General features: G+C 57.3%; 1 protein-coding gene across 5 annotated transcripts in view; it reads left to right on the top strand.

Annotated features, from left to right (window-relative positions):
* The window catches only part of SLC6A17 (solute carrier family 6 member 17), a 43,475-nt gene that overhangs the window by 13,769 nt on the left and 15,161 nt on the right, over nucleotides 1-14,545 (top strand). Inside the window, exon 2 of one of the 5 annotated variants that reach the window (XM_031042886.2) lies at nucleotides 5,563-5,629. The exons of 2 other annotated variants lie outside the window; for them this stretch is intronic. The gene's annotated coding sequence lies outside the window, so the exon portion shown is untranslated. Of the gene's footprint in view, nucleotides 1-5,562; nucleotides 5,630-9,914; nucleotides 10,292-12,505; nucleotides 12,577-14,545 lie in introns of those variants that run through there. 2 more of the 5 variants (XM_031042885.2, XM_031042887.2) reach the window with 2 other exon arrangements.

The raw sequence follows: 14,545 nt of genomic DNA, 5'->3' as shown, positions 1-14,545 counted from the left end.
TCCCCTGTGTTAGGACCAAATGGGATGGGATTAAACTCTCAGTCTCCCTCCCCAGCCCCATTCGTTCCCTACCTGCCACATTCCATGTGAGGCTCAAAACATCTCCAGGGGCTCTCCTTTAACCTCTTTCTTTCCTGTATCCCCAGGCAAAAGTCCCAGTGCTTGGCCCATTCCCAGCCTGACCCTGGTCCCTGTGATTTACATGGATAAACCCTTCTGGGATGCTGGGAAAAGGAGGTTGAGGTCCCAAGGATGGATGAGGCAGGGAAGGGGAGGCTGCTCCAAGATTAAGGATCTGGTTTCCTTTAGATGCAGCTTTTTCTCCCTGGTGCTCTCAGCTGTTTGCATTAAACCGCTTGGTGAGTGATCACTTTGGATGTATCTTCCCAATTCCCTGGGCTTTTCCTTTGGGACAGGCTTTAGGAAAGGAGCTGTCTGGCCTCAGGGTCCAGTGTGGACCTTCTGGCTCCCCCCTGAACACAGGGCACAGATTCAGCTCCCACATCCCCTGTGTTGCCCTCAGCCTCCCACCTCCTGGATGAACCCCTAGAATTCCCAGTTAATGGGATCCATGATGCTGGTGGGCAGATCCAGACCAGAGAGGGATTTGGGATCTTCCAGGAACCTGGAGACTCCCCCAGAGGGCAAGTGATGCCCAGGCTGTAAACCAGTGCCAGCCACTAAACCAATGGGATTAGGGATGCTCCATTGTGTGAGCAGATTCATGCAGTGCAGCCAATGGGCAGCTGGGGTTTTGCATATGTGATGAAGTAATAATTAGCAGCTGGATTTTCCCTCCTACCCTGAGTGCCCAGATGGGGGATAAAAGGGCTGTGAGGTTCTTTGTGTTATGGTAGGGTTGAGATAAAGACCTCATGGGCCATTGTAATGGGGCTCACCATGGCCTTGGCCACCAGCATCGTGCTGGTCCTCTGGTGGTCCAGCAAGAGAGATCCCCCATGAGGAGGGCAGGGGATGCCCCGGATTCCAGCTGGTTTTGTGCCCATTCCAGCCAGCTGGCATCAGGTTGGCACTGATGGGTTTGGGTATGGGGAAAGCAGTGCTGTGGGGATGGCAACCCCTGAATGAGGGGGTTTGGGGTGGGATGGAGCCATGGGAAGAGCGAGGGCGGTGTCAGGAGGTGCAGATGGTACAGAGGGGGAAAGGGGGGATAATTATAGCTCAGAGCAGAGCTCAGCAGCCCCAGGTGCACGAACCCTTCTCAAGTGTTTCAATTGAGGAGGCTTTAAAGAGCTGTGAGGATTGGGGCATCTGCTGGGTTCTGGAAAGCATCTGTGGCTGCTCCAAGCAGCTTTTCCTTCCCCTGCTCCAGTGTGGCTCTGCTGGAGGCTGCTGGTCCCAGCAGGTTGTTGCTAATGGAGCCTCAGCACTGATGCTGCTTTCCCCAGCTCAGCCCTGCAAATCCCATCTCGTTTCTTCCCCTCCATCACCCTCGGGTTGCTCAGGGGCTGGGGCTCATCCTGCCCCATCCCTCAGTGTCCCAGGCTGGTGCTGAGGAGCTGTTCCCATCCCCAGCATGCAGCAGAGCTGAGGAAGTGGAGCTGAACTGAGCCCAGGCAATGACAAGCACCGGCAGCAGATGGTCGGTGCAGGCTGTCTCGCCGCCTCCTCGCTCTTCCCTTTCCTCATCCTCACTCCCAGCTCCTCTGATTCTTGTTTTTACTGACTTATCCCAACCCTTCCTCACTGTGGGACCCCCGTTCCCAAGCACTCCCAACCTCTACTTCCAACCTTTATTCCCACCCTGGATGGAGGTGCAAACCCAAAGCCTCATCCGCTGAGCTCAGGTGTGCGGGTGAGGAGGCACCTTCCTGCACGGGGAAACTGAGGCACGATGGGGATGAGCATCTCTGGTTCCACCCGACCCTCCCCATCCCCTTTCGGCTCCAGCTTTGAGCACCTCCTGTAAACTGCAGCTAAGAAAGCCAAGGGAAGGGTAAAACACCCCCAGCATCAGCCTGGTTGGATGGCTCCTGGTTTATCCAGGCTCCTCCTGCATCCCCCATCCCTCCCCTTGCTTTACAGACCCCTTTGGCTCTGCTTGGGGTTGAGTTTCCACGTGGTGCAGCCAAAATGGAGCCACTGGTCTCTGATGGGGCCATGGCTCAAAAGGCCACGGGCTTTGCATTCCAATCCCAATCATCCCCCGCATCCCCCCTTCCCTGAGGATCCACATTCCTCCACGGTCCCTTTCTCAGCATGGTGGCAGTGGCATTGAGCTGAGGTCGAGCCCTGCAGCGGGACCCCTGTGCTCTATCCCGACCCATTGTGTTCTTTGGGGTTGGGATCTCTCCTCAGCTCCTCGGGCTCTCTTTGGCCTTGCCAGTTTTGTTGGGTGGCAGCGTTGAAGCCTGACCCGGACAATGGAGCTCGCTGCTGTCTTGGCATCAGCTCTGTGTGTTCACAGCCATGGGGATGCTGGGGGGGATGAGCGGGATGGGGATGAGCAGGCACTTGGATGGTTTCCCATGTGCAGGCTGAGCCGGGTGCGTGTTTCCATTGGAAGATGCCCCAGGAGGTCCCTGGAATGCTGCTTTCGAGGTGTTCCTATGGGAGGATGCTCTGAGCTGGGATCCTGCTATGCTGGCTGAGCAGGGAGGGGAGTCCTGATTGCTGAGGCCTCAGTAATTCCTTCCCTGAGCCATCAAACATTGCTTGGTATTAATGCTGGCTCCAGCTTCCCTTGGCTCCAGGCACTGCAGGAGCTTCAGGGGAAGGGATGGGAAGGGGGGAACCCCAACTTCTCAGCCAGCACAGAAGGCTCTGGACACTGGGGCAAAGGGGGAAAACCAGGAACAGGGGAGGATGGAACAGGTACAGAGCCCGGCACAGCCACCAGCCAGCCCTGCTGGTTGGTACCCCCCATCACACTGCATGGCTGGGATATCTCTGCTTTGAGCTAAGGAGATCTAGGGAGGAAGAGCTTCCCTTTCCCAGCTCCATCCAAAGCTGCATCAAGCTGAGCCTTGGCTGAGAAATTCCCTTTCCCAACCCCTTGCAAAGCTGCTGCAGATCCTGCCTCAGCGTAGGATGCTCAAGGCATGAGCCTGCATCCCCAGTGTGAGTTGGATGGGGCAGTGCAGCCACATTGGACCCACACAGCTCATCCCAGGAGGTCCGACCGAGACAGCAACGCTCCTCAAAGCTCTTCCAAGCCTGATTCCTCCTCCTGGCACCAGTTGCTGGGTCTGTGCTGTTGGATGGGAGAGAAGAATCAGCCCCAGAGGGCTAATGGGGAGGAGATGCCTTTGTTCGTGCCAGCTATAGTGGGGCAGCCTGGCTCTTCCTGATGGGAACGGGCTCTAAAGGGGCTGAGCATCAGGGAGGCAGCTCCAGGGGTGCTGGCTGGATGGGAGCTCAGTGGGGATGCTCATCAGGGCCTGCTCTGTCCTTACAGCACATTGAAACCCCCTCGTGTGGGGAGCTCTGGGGGCACGAGGGAGGGGAGCGCAGCTCATCCCAACCCCTTGTCTGCACGTGAGTGATGGTTTCCAGCTGGAACACTGGGATGGGGCTTCTATGACCAGTGTGGATCCTCCCAGTGACCTCTCCCAGCCCCAAGGCCTCCTGTGGCTTCCTCCTCCACTGGTACAGCTCTGACTGGAGCTGGAGCCATCCCATGCATGCAAAGAGCCATGGAAATGCCCATCTGGGTGATGTCCAGAGGGTTCCAAGACAGAAACCCAGCTGTTCCAGAGGCCAGGGTAAGGAAAGGGGCTCCTCCAGCCAGATGTTCTGGGTGCCTTTCAGGGGTGCTTGCAGCACATCCAAAGGTGGGTTTATGGCACTGGGTATCCCCACAGCATCACCATTGGCAGCCTGACTTTGGGCACCTCTGAGGAAGGACACAGGGATGCTCTGTGCCAGCACCGAGATCTAATGGGAAGCACTGGGAGGTAACAATCCCTGGGAGCAGGGAAAGGATGGGTCAGGTCTTTGCCCTCTGCTGCTCTCCACCGGCCCTGGGTGAGCACAAGCAGCTCAATGGGAGGTGAAGTGAGGCTCAGGGGAAGGTTTCGAGGGGCAGCCAGTGCTATTCCTGGGCTCAGACACGAGTGAGGAGCTCAGCAGTGTCTGCAGTGCTGCAGTGCTGCAAAGCTGCTGGAGCAATCCCATCCCTGCCCACATCCTTCTCCTTAGATGGCCTTATCCTGCTCCTGGGGGTGCTCAGGCCTGGGAGGTTGGGGTTTGGAGGCTCACTCCTGCTCTGGGGCAGGATGTGGCAGCTGGGATGGGGTCTGGCTCCCAGGTGCATGCAGAGCCTGGTGGGGTCAATGGGACTGCTCAAGGTATGGGGAGGATGAAGCCACCACCCTGATGGCTCCATCTGATGCTTTGCTTCCTGCATCCTCCCTATGGCACTGATGTCCTCAGGGCTGGCTGATGGCTGAGCTGGGAATCTCAGCCTCTGGAGATGAGCTCCCATCCCCAGCTCTGTTCAGGTGCTGCAGGGAGGTGACACTGCAGGGGACAGGGGAGCTCAGTGCCTGATGCAGGGAAGCTGAAGGGATTTGGGAACAGTTTTGCCTGGAAAAGTGTGGAAAGCAGCATCCTGGGGAAGCTGTGACGTCAAAGGCACTGCTTAAAATATACCCAGGGCAAAAATCACATGGCAGCTGGTGAAACGGGAGCCAGCGGGATCCATGCACCGAATCCCAAGGGATCTTTGGGGCTCCGATGGGAAGCATCCTCCGGCTAAAGCCGGCAGCTTTGATGTCCCCATTCCCTTATCCCAGCAGCTCCTTGGCCCTCGCCGTGACCTGGGAGCTGCGTTGCCAGGCTGGGGACAGTGGGAAGTGCTGCTGGCTCCCATCTGCATGGCCCCGAGTGGTGCTGGGTGACTGCTGTTGAAAGCAGCTACTGGTGGGGAGTGGCTGGATGGGGCTCATTAACTGAGCTACATGAGGATGCTGGGGCCACCTCCCGATGGGGGTGATGAACCAGCCCTGCTGAGATCGTGGAATGGTTTGTGTTGGGAGGGAGCTCAAAGCTCCTCCAGCTCCAACCCCTGCCACAGGCAGGGACCCCTTCCACTGGAGCAGCTGCTCCAAGCCCCTGTGTCCAACCTGGCCTTGAGCACTGCCAGGGATGGGGCAGCCACAGCTTCTCTGGGCAAACCCTGCAGGGGAGATGGCTTATACGGGGCGGACAGACAGGAGGAGCATCACTTGGGAGGGGGAGAAGCAGCAATATCAACCCAGCTACATGGAAAACCTTCAAAACCCCTCCAAAAAGAGCCATCCAGAGGCACCTGGAGATGGGGCCCAGATGGAATCCACCCATTACACAACCCAGGCATGGGAAGACAATGAAGAGTAGAAGTCAGGAGCAGCAGCTCCTTCTGTCCCGCTGTTAAGGAGCCCTTGCCCAGGGCGACGGGACATGGTTCTCATTCCTCTGCCTGTGCTGGGTTGTGTTATGTTCCCTTCTATTGTGCATTCCCCTTTCTTCCCTGCATGCTCATCCCCTGGGGCTGAAGGGAGCAGTGTGGTTTTGTTCTTGCTCTCATTGCCTCCTCCCAACCACCCTTCTCTTTGCCAGGCACCATCCCCAGGCCAAAAGTAGCTGCTCCCTGCTCCTTGCAGCACTGGGGAGGACCAGCCACCAGGTGAGTGCATGGAGGGCACAGGCTGGTTGCGTTGTGGTCACAAAGGGATGGGAGATGCTGCTTCTAAAGGTCACTTTCTCTGTCATTCCTGAGGTTTCCATATGGGGCTGTCTGGCATTGACCCCTCTCTTGAGGACGTGGTCCCCTGCGGGGCTGTCATCCCAAGTGGGTTTGGGAGCCCTTGGAGTTGGCTCAGCAGTCACTGAGGTTCCCTTTGCACCCCCCTTGTGATGGTGAGGATGGGGAGGGCAAATCCTGCTTGGGATCCTGGCTGTGCCACCCCATTACCTTGGGCACATGCCATGGGATGAGGGAAGGATTTGGGAGCCTTGGGTGGAAAAAGCTCTGTCAGAGCCAGAAATTCCTCTGCTTTGAGTCAGGCTGGGATCTGCTTTCCCAGGCTCTGCAGCTTTCCCTCCCTGTCAGCAGCATCCGATGGGCCCTGGCTCTGCAGGCAAATGCATGCTTAGAAACCAGAGGCATTATCCCCTTTGCTTATTATCACTTGAATGTAGGTCAGCTTGACAGCTTAGGTGGAACATCATCTTCTGGGTGCGCTGACAGCACCGTGCTCGCTGTCCTGTTAATCCCTACCCCATCAACATCCTGCTCTGGGGGGGAAAACCAGGCTTAGGAGCCTTTCCACTAGCAAAGGAGGCACCAAAGTGAGTTCTTGAGGCAGCCACCTCCTCCCAAAGACCTGTGTCCAGGAGGGGTTTGGGAGACGAGATCAGTCAATGCAGCACCCTCATGATGCTCCGTTCATCCCTGTGCTCCTGCAGATCCCTCCATCCCTGTTCTCCATCCATGCAGGCTTGGCTGCCGGTCCCTCCCTTCCCATAGCTCTGCCCAGGTGTGGCTGCAGCGTGTTTGGAGTCGCAGGCTGTGCTGCATTCCTATTGGGAATCACGGCTCCATCCTCACCTGCTCCATCCTCGATCTAAACCTTCCCGTTGGATTTTCCCTCCCCGAATGGCAACTTCCATCCTATTAAAAGCCTCCCCCACGCCAGGCCCCCTCCCTTGGACCAGTCCTAGGGATGAATGAATGGTTGGTGGCCCTGGGATGCCATTTCCATGGTGACAGATGGCAGCTGAAGTGCGGGATCAGGGTCACATGAGAGCAGCAGGGAATTCAGGTGGATATTTATAGGCTGCCGCTCCAGAGCTCTGGAATTGCGTCTGTGGTACCAGCCCTTCGCTGGCTCTCCGGGCACTGCTCCTCCAGGACAGACATTACTCATGCTCTGCTCTAATCCAGACTGTTCCTGCTGCTCCGCCTGCCCTTGGAAAAGTACCGGCCTTGGTTTAGCTCTGCTGCAGCCAGGGAGCACCTGTGCCTCAGTTTACCACCGCGGTGATGGGGGATAGGTAAAGCCATAGGGGAGGATCTGTGACACCTCAAGGTGCCATCGAGTCATCCGTGATGCAGGAAGTGCCCATTCCCACCTCGAGCAGGCTCATCCCTGCTCCCCACTGAGATGTACAGGGATGTGGAACACCCGGTTCAGCCCCTCTTAATAAGGTTGCTTGATTTCCCTTTGCTTCAGACCCCCTTAAGAAGAGCACTGCATCTCCTTGTGCTTCATCCCTGGGGTGCAGAGCACTTTACCCTGCAGCCTGTGGGCTCTGCAGTTCCCCTTTCCCAGCACTCCCAAGCTCTCACCCATCTCTTCATGGAAACAGTGCCAGGATGCAATAAATATCCCAACCTTTGGAAATGAGGAGGGTTTTGTAGGCATCAGAGCTCTTTGGTGCATGTGAAGAGCCTGATGCTCTGCATGGGGTGGCTCTCACCTTGCAGCCAGGCCCTGCTTGATACTGAATTCCATGGATGTGGAAGTGCCTCCAACACTCTCTGATGTCTCCTGGCCCCTCTTCCCCTGGGCTCTGTCCCACAGCCCTGACTGCATCCGGATCCCTGGGCAGTCACAAGGGAGCAGAGCAGGGAGCATCCCCATACAGGGCTCTTGGTCCCCATGGACATGATGTGATGCAGGGCACATTTCTCTCTCCCTGTTCATGAATACCTGCCCTTGCCTGCCTAAGGAGAGCAGGAGACCTCATTGGTGTCCCACTGGCTCCAAGTTTCATCTTCTCAGCCTGTGCACTGCATCCCTGCCCTCCACTTGTGCTTCTCCTATCAAGCAGAAATCAGGAATCAGCAAATCCCAGAACCCCAAACTGGTTTGTGTTGGAAGGGACCTCAAAGCTCCTCCAGCTCCAACCCCTGCCACGGGCAGGGACCCCTTCCACTGGAGCAGCTGCTCCAAGCCCCTGTGTCCAACCTGGCCTTGAACACTGCCAGGGATGGGGCAGCCACAGCTTCTCTGGGCACCCTGTGCCAGCGCCTCAGCACCCTCACAGGGAACAGCTTCTGCCTAAGAGCTCAGCTCAGTCTCCCCTCTCTTGGGCAGGTTCAAGCCATTCCCCTTGGCCTGTCCCTACATCCCTTGTCCCAAGCCCCTCTCCAGCTTTCCTGCAGCCCCTTTAGGCACTGGAGCTGCTCTCAGCTCTCCCCTTCAGGGGCCTTCTCTTCAGCTGAGATGTGCAGAGCCAGGGCAGCAACAAGCTGAGACAGGCAATAAATCCCGGATGGGATGAGCCTCTTCCCCTTCCATTGCCACATTGAGCTGCCTCCTCCCTGCCCGGGATGGGCAAAGGTGCAGGTTTAATGGAATGTGGCCTCATCTCTGCTGGGCAGGCAGGAGGGAGAGCTCCAGCATCACCCGGGTGCTGGATCCCTGGCTGAGCTCCCAGGTACCCGACAGGATTGATCATTCTGTGCTTAATAGGCTGGAAAAGGAAACAGCTCCAAAGGCCAGAAATGTGCATAAACGTCGAGATCCAGGAGCCTGCGTTGAGGCTGGAGGCTGAATCCTCCATGGTTTGGCTCTTCCCAATGTGTTTTTAATCCCATCAAGGCTTCTCACAGGCTCAGGTGCTGGATACTGGTACCAGTATCCCCCGTGCATCAGGTGTGCCTGCTTCCCTGTTGGCCACACCACACCTGCTGCATCTCAGCACCCTAAGGGAGTGGCAGTGCTAAATTAAGCCTCAGAAGGTGGATTTGGGTTTTGCTTGCTCTGAAGAGCTGTTGGTGCTGGAAGAAGGTGTATTTTTTGACTTGGTGTCACCATATCCTATTGTGTTGGAATGGGACCCTTTTACCTTCACCATCAGCATTAAAGGTGGGTTCATAGATGCAAATATCTCATCCTCTAAAGCTGGCTTACACCCCAAGCTCATCCTTGCTCTGGTCTGTGCTGCTCCTGGGCTCAGCTTTGGTGTGAGAGAGAAGTGGTGTGGCTGGAGATGCGGTACCCTCTGAGCTCACTGTTGGGTCTGTGGTCCCTGAGTGGCACCAGGCTTTGGGCCAGCCCCGAGCATCACTGGGCAGGTTCCACACTTGAGTTATGGGGAGCAGAATCTGGGTCCTGACTGCTTCCATTTGTGCCTGTGTGGTCTGAGACAAAGTGATTCCTGTATCCTTGGAGCTGCTGCGAGGGCTGGAGCAGCTCTGCTCTGGAGCCAGGCTGAGAGAGCTGGGCTGGGGCAGCCTGGACAAGAGAAGGCTCCTGAAGGGGAGAGCTGAGAGCAGCTCCAGTGCCTAAAGGGGCTGCAGGAAAGCTGGAGAGGGGCTTGGGACAAGGGATGTAGGGACAGGCCAAGGGGAATGGCTTGAACCTGCCCAAGAGAGGGGAGACTGAGCTGAGCTCTTAGGCAGAAGCTGTTCCCTGTGAGGGTGCTGAGGCGCTGGCACAGGGTGCCCAGAGAAGCTGTGGCTGCCCCATCCCTGGCAGTGCTCAAGGCCAGGTTGGACACAGGGGCTTGGAGCAGCTGCTCCAGTGGAAGGGGTCCCTGCCCGGGGCAGGGGTTGGAGCTGGAGGAGCTTTGAGGTCCTTTCCAACCCAAACCAGGCTGAGGTTCTATGATAGGGGTTCCCAAATCTCCAACCCTTCCCCACAGGCCCCCCCCCCCCCCCCCCCCCCCAGTGCTGCTCTTTTGGGGCAGGGGATGCTATAAACGCAGTTTTCTTTTCCCCACAGCTCCTGGATGGACAAATGACTCGTTCTGTTTATTTTTGCCTTTTTAATGGCAGAGCCCTCATCGGAGCGAGATGTTGGGGGGTTGGGGGGGGGGGGGGGGGAGGGGGTTGCCGGTACCCCAGCTTTGACGTGCAGCCCTGGTGACTCAAGCCTGCGTCAGGGGCTGCGTGTCCCGCATGGGTTCTTGCTATTTTAAATCGCTTTTGCTTTGAGCCCTGGTTGTCTCCTGGGGAGCCCATCGGTGTTACCCCCCCCTCCGGCCGAGCCCAGCGCGCATCCGCCGAGCGGTGGCAGCGGAGGGCGGGTTGGGAGACGGGAGGGGGGGGAAAGGGAAAGCGGCCGCCGGCTCCCCCCGCAGCAGCCTCCGGGCTCCCGCAGCCGCCCATCCCCGCAGCCTCCGGTCCCCTCGGGCACCGTCTCTTCCTCCTCCTCCTCCTCGGTGGCCGCGGCTCAGCGCAGGTACCGGCCCCGCCGCTTTCCCTCACCGAGGGCAGGAACCGGATCAATTCCTCCCCGGAATCCGCTCCGTTTCCTCCAGGATCTGTTCCGTTTCTCCCCGGACCGGCTCCGTTTCACCCTCCCCGGCAGCCGCCGGGCGCCAGCCGCACCCCGAGGTAAGGATGCTCCTTCCGAGGGTCTCCGGTCTCACCGAGCGCTGTCCGTCCCCCCCATTGAGGTGGGGGAGATGCCCAGGGACGGGCAATAGGGGGGACACCCAAGTGTGGAAGCATCGAGGGCTGTGGGGGGACGTTAAGAGACAGCAAATGGCTTGAGCCACCCTGGTGAGCCTGAGGGGACCGCAGGGGATGGCACTGGCTGCCCTCCTGGGGCTGGTGGGGGCTCACCCCGTTTGAGCCTGAGGATGGGTGGAAATGCAGCTCCCAGGTTGACCTTGACGATAACATTGGGAGAAGAGAAAGCGTTTGGTTGTGATGAAGGTTTCATCCCTGGCCCCTTAAGTGCTGGGGAGGGTTTATTTTCTCCTTCTCTTATTTCTATGCTGCTCCCTGAACGCAGGTGCCTGGTTCTGAGGCAGAAAAATGGGGTTTGGGGTCCTGGTTACTGGTACAAGTCTCACTACTGGGTGTGGGGAGTCCTTATTCTCCTGTATTGCATCGCTGGAGGTGCGTGTTTTGGGCTGGCAGCTTGGCCAGAGACAGGTTTACATCATTCCGGGAATGAGGGGCTTAAACCAGCTGAGAAACCTGCTCCCAGCTCTTTGGAAAGGACTCAGAAGGTGAAATCCTGCTTCTTGGATCATACCTTGTGCCTGAGGCACCTGGATTTGAATCCAGCAGGAGCTGATGCAACTATTTCTGGGCTTGGTAGGAAAAATACCCCCAAAATGCCACAGCAGTGGAGTTATTCTTGGCAGGGCATAGAGTTCCTTGTGAATATTCCTCTGGAGGTGTCAGGACTGGGTCAAGGAACCTGGATGCTGCGTTGGTGACAGCTTGGAAGGGCAGGAAAATGTGGGTCTGCGCTGTCCTCTGGGATGGGTTGGAGGCGGCTGTTGGAGTCAATAGGAACAAGAGGGTTTGGTTTAAATCTGGAGTGACTCTACTGGAGTTCACGAGGGATCACGAGGATGGAACTCGCCCTCGATGCGCACACAGAGCACAGCATCGCCTCGGGGCTGCTCTGCTTTCACCCCATCCTTGGGGCTCTTTGGACTTGTTTACAGCCATAGCAGCAGCTCCATGAATTACCAGGAGCTTGCACAGGGCTCTGGGTACCACCTGGTTTGCTGCCTTCTGGGGTAAAGCTGGCCTGGGGTTGGGGTCAGGCGCTAACCTTCAACCGGAGGGGGTGAGCCAAGAGGGATCTAACTGGGAAAAGATCATCTGGGGAATGAAAGGGAGCCTTGGAGTGCTCATATGACGGCAGTGATGCTATTGCAGCTGATGGAGCTTTTCATGCTCCTAAATGAGTCACGGGAGGAGACCAGATTCACCGAATCAATGTGCTCATCCACTTCGTGACAAGCCCAAGAGCTGGCTCCCCCTCCTTCAGTGCTGTTGTGTCTGTCTCATGACCCAGCAGCAGAACTGCTCTTCCCAAAGGTCTTTTTGGTGTGTATTGAAGGGAAGAGTTGTGGTAATGTCACAGCATCCCATGGGGCATAAACCCCGTGGAGCTGGGGATGGGGAGAGCGTGTGGTGCCACCTCTGCTTGTCTTTATGGGAGCTGGGGGTTATTTATAACATCTGGGTGCTTTCACTGGTGAAAGCCACTTGAGTAGGTGTAAGGCAGAAGCGGAGGCAGCTCTGATTCATCAGCCAACGTGAACCACTCCTGTGTCACGATGCTAAAACAGACCTGGGTGTTTGCATGGGAAGGACACAGCCAAGAGCATCTCCAGCAGCACTGGGTGCATGGTCCTGCACCATTGGGAGCTTGGCTCCAGGTCCTGTGGCCCTCACCATGGGTGGGTGTAGGGGAGGGAGCAGCTGGGGTGGTGGGATTGAGTCATCCCTGGGGGTGCTGAGAGCCTGGTGCTGATTAACAGGGATCGCTTGGAGAAAGGGAGAAGCCCCACTGAGAGCAGATGGCAAACCCCTTCCTGTGGAGCCGGAGAGGATGAGCAGGGAGGAGCAAGCTCCAGCATGGAACAGATTTAAGATGGAGGCATCTTGGACCGGCCGTGGCTTGTGGAAGATGGGCCTGCATGGCAGGGGCTGCAGTGAGGTCCTTGGAGCAGGGCTGGGGGCACTGGAGCTGCAATGCTTGGGGGCAGAAGTCTCTGCTCGTGGCTCGGAAGGGAGTTTGGATGCTGCTGAGAGGATCCTGCCCTTGGTTTCTTGCAGCTTGTAGGAGTGGGATGCATCCCAAGGGACCTGCTCTGCCAGGGTGATCCTTGTCCCATCCCAGAGGCATTCCGGACTGCAGGAAGCAGCAGGTATGGGCCTGGAGCTGGTTTCTCCTGATGTGGTCTCAAAGGCAGGTTGTGCACCCAGGGTCCTTCCCTTTGCTGCTTGGCTTTGCAGAGTATGGAGGGAAGCAGGAGAGATGAGAGTTCCTTCCCTCCACCTCCCATCCCAGGCTCTCTGGCTTCCTGGGTGACCTTGGATCCATCCCTTCCCCTTCCCGTCTGCAGCAGCCTGTTCCTGTGTGCAAGCTTTCCCTGTGGGTGTGAGGAGGATGTGGAGCTGTGAATGGATGCTCAGGTCTTGCAGCCCAAACCTGAGTGGCCTTCCAGCTCCTGAAAACCCCTCTTTGCCCCTCTCTGGCCCTTTGCACTTCCCAAATTCCCTGCTCTGTGACCTTGATGGAGTGAGGATGCTTTTCAAGGAGCATCTTCCCCCTCTCCTTTGGGAGCTGCGGGGGATTGGCCTGGAAGCTGAGTGCAGCAGGGTCACAGCTCAAGGAGAGGTGTTGGGGTAGGGAGGCACCAGCACAGGGTCCCCATTCACTGTTAACTGTGACTTTACCCCATCTCAGCCTGTGTTTCTTCCTGCCTCAGTTTCCCCTTCATGGACTCAAACAGGGAACAAGTGTAGAAGCTGGATGTAGGAAAGGAGGAATCTGCCCCTGTGCCCATCCTTCAGACCTGGTGGTGGCTGCTCTGCTTGGAGGCTGCTGTCCATCCATCCCCATGCCCCCCTTCCTGCCTCTGCACTCCCAGGCCCAGCTGAAAGCTTTGCTGACAAGTTTCCAGCCTCCTTTATTGCTCCCCAGCAAGCAAGGACAAGCTGAGGCAGGACACACGGCTCAGAGCATCCTTGCTCTGCTGATTCCTCCTTGATGCTGCAGGCAGGGCTGGGAGATGTGGTACCCGGAGCTCTCCACTCACCCCACATAGCAGCCTCTCCCCAGTGTGTGTTTCCATGTCCAGTTGGGATCGATGGGAGTCACAGGGTATGGATTAAACCTCCTGGGTGTAGCAGAGCTTCTCCTTCTCTGCCCCTTCCCTGGGTGGCCTGAATCCAGCCTGTACCACGTGCCTTGGACCCGCTGCGGTGATGTAAGCGCAAAGGGATATTGGGCTGGGATACTGGGGGGATACTGATTGAGGGCTGGCTGTGAAAGACTCGAATCCGGCTTCTAAAGAGGAAGGAGAAATGCACATGAAGAGAATTCAGGTCATGAAGGGGAAGGATGGGAGCTGATCTCCATCTGGCAGTGCCAGGGGTTCGCTATCTGTGCCCAGTGCAGTGAGATCCTGCTCATCACGGCTTCCTAACAGGGTGGGTGTTATTTCTGGCAGATGAATTCCTGCTCCAGTTCCCTTCCCAATGGAAGGAAGGAGTGGGAATACCTCTCCCGGGTGGATTCAGACCCTGCTTTCCCAGCTGAGGGGTGGAACCTCGTGGGTGATGCAGGATGCTGGGGAATGCTGACCTCGCTGCTCCTAGGATCGGGTCTCTGTTTTATGTGTGCCAGTGGCTTTGTGCTGGTGTTGGCTGGGTTATTCCCTGCTCAAGTTGAGTTTGGGTGCATCTCCCATGGGGAGGAATGTTTGTACCTTTGCCATCCCAATGCCTAGAGAGCACTTGCTCTGCCCCAGGAGAGCAGCCAAGCATCCCGAATCCTTTGGGAATGTTGCTGTCATGGGTGTCCTCCAAGGTGCTCAGAGCCCCTGGGGCTTTGGGGGTGCTTGAAGAAACCTTCTCCTCAAGGACCTGCAGCCTCTCAGCTCCTAAGGATGCTGGGGGGACCTAAACTGAGGATGGGGACAGGTGGAGGTCCAGGGAGAGGTGCTTTGGGGTCCATCCTGACCCCAGTGCCTGGCCTGGCTCAGCATCCCTGGAGCTGGGCATCATCAGGCTTCACTCCATGGGGTTGAGCTGGTCCATGGGAGCAGTTTGGGTTCCCCTTCCATGGAACTCTCAGGGGCTCAGCCAGGAGATCCCAGGTTTTCTAGGCTC

The sequence above is a fragment of the Melopsittacus undulatus genome, chromosome 16 (assembly GCF_012275295.1).
Source record: "Melopsittacus undulatus isolate bMelUnd1 chromosome 16, bMelUnd1.mat.Z, whole genome shotgun sequence".
Lineage (NCBI taxonomy): Eukaryota > Metazoa > Chordata > Aves > Psittaciformes > Psittaculidae > Melopsittacus > Melopsittacus undulatus.
The sequence above is the reverse complement of the archived record's forward strand: the minus strand, read 5'-3'. Positions and strand labels throughout refer to the sequence as shown.